We start from the raw sequence: 2,314 nt of genomic DNA on the forward strand, positions 1-2,314 counted from the left end.
CCATTTTTCTTTGCATATGAACATGAACAAATAATTAATAAGGTGCAGTGGGGTTGTCGCTCAAGAGTGGCTTTCTTTTCTTCACATCTCAGTGCGGCATTCTTCTTGGTTCCTACAGTTTGGCTAGTTTGGCTTCCCTTTACTTTAATTGTTTTGCTTATTTTTTTTGACGATCAGACGTATTATACTAGCAAGTAGAGCCCAAAGAGAACTCCGATCTCAGACGACAGGGAAAAAAATCGGATCCAGAGATACAGAGCCGCAGGTTATCCATAATTCTACTCTTCAGTGTATCGGGCAGTTCTTATACTGTTGACGGGTGTGATTGGTTTTATTACTTCCGGTTTGGTTAACATCAATTGGTACGGAGATGACCGTTCAAACCCTGGATATATCACGACAGAAGTTGGAACTATGTTGAAGTTTCTGAGTTCCTACCCAAACACGTTTATCTATGCAGCGACCCAGAGGAAATTCTGGGAAGAGCTGAAAAAGATGTTCACATCTCCCTGTCCACTCATTCTGAGATTTGTCAGTTATGAAGGAAATGTGGAAGAGCACACCAGTAGAAATATGAACCTTCACTTTAAATCACAATTCTGCTTAGAGTTCGACAGCAGTTGTTGTAATGTATCACAGATACACCTCTATGTTGACAGCCTTTGTAACTTTGCATTGATTTGGAGATGTCGGAGTTGGACTGGGGTGGGCACAGTAAGAAGTCTCACAAAACCAGGTTCAACAGGCGTATTTGTGTGACTCATCTTCTGAGGGAGCAGCGCTCCAAAAGATCGTGATACCAAATAAACCTGTTGGACTTTAACCTGGTGTTGAAAATTCTTATTGTAACTTTGCATTGCGTATGGACTTCCACGTTTTGTTCGCTGATATCTCCAAATTAAAAAAAAAACATTCCAACTTACATTTGCTCCCTGTCATTGATTAATTAATGACAAAATGGATTAATGACCCACGATTTGCTATCTGAAAGATATCTGCCAATGACGGATCAGATGCATTCACGGGCGCTGGAACTGGAACTCAAAATTGTTTAACAAATGGCCATCAATTTCCAAACCTCCCTGGACTCAGAAGGGATGTAGTAAGAAGTTTAACAACACCAGGTTAAAGTCCAACAGGTTTCTTTGGTCGTAAATGCCACTAGCTTTCGGAACAGGCTGTCCCTTCGTCAGGTGGACTGGAGAAATGCTCACAAAAAGGGCATACCGAGACACAAACTCAAATTACAGAATAATGATTGGAATGCAGTCTTTACAGATAATCAAGTCTTGAAGGTAATGGAATTACCTTTAAGGTGAATGGAGGGAGAAGTAAGCACAGGTTAAAGAGATGAGTATTGCTTCCAGACAGGACAGCCAGTGAGATGTTGCTAGTCCAGACTAGCTGAGGGGGTTACAGATAGTGTGACATGAACCCAAGATCCCGGTTGAGGCCGTCCTCATGTGTGCGGAACTTAGCTATCAGTCTCATCTCAGTGACTCTGCGCTGTCGTGTGTCGTGAAGGCCGCCTTGGAGAACGCTTACGCGAAGATCAGAGGCCGAATGCCCGTGACCGCTGAAGTGCTCCCCAACAGGAAGAGAACAGTCTTGCCTGGTGATTGTCGAGCGGTGTTCATTCATCCATTGTCATAGCGTCTGCATGGTTTCTCCAATGTGCCATGCCTCAGGGCATCCTTTCCTGCAGCGTATCACTTTGACAACATTGGTCGAGTTGCAAGAGTATGTACAGTGTACCTGTTGGATGGTGTTCTCACATGAGATGATGGCTTCTGTGTCTATGATCTGGCACGTCTTGCAGAGGTTGCTGTGGCAGGGTTGAGTGGTGTCGTGGTCACTGCACTCTTGAAGGCTGGGTAGTTTGCTGCGGACAATGGTCTGTTTGGAGTGCCTCGTGTGCACTGTGTGTGTTTCAATGACTCTGTGATTTTGTGCACTGAGAACATCTTTCCAAAGCCCAGGATGCCTAACGCATTACAAACCATCCTTTCAAATTCCTCTGATATCTTCACTAGTTTGTACATATCGAGAAACAGATGCTTCTGCTTTCCTATCACCGTTTGCATTGAACTATTTGCATTATAATATCTTTTTATTTTTTCCCTACCAATTTCGCCAATTTGCTGATGAACAGACACGTGAGAGACACGTGATCTATCTACCCAAACCATTTACCAAAACGGGTAATCCATAAACCCATAGCGATTATGATGTGCCAAGTGTCCACCCCGCTACGGGTGTAAACAATGTGAGTTAATCCGCCTGTACCACCCTCGAAGGCAGCACATTCCAAACC

Source organism: Mustelus asterias, chromosome 16 (assembly GCF_964213995.1).
Source record: "Mustelus asterias chromosome 16, sMusAst1.hap1.1, whole genome shotgun sequence".
In the NCBI taxonomy this organism is placed as follows: domain Eukaryota; kingdom Metazoa; phylum Chordata; class Chondrichthyes; order Carcharhiniformes; family Triakidae; genus Mustelus; species Mustelus asterias.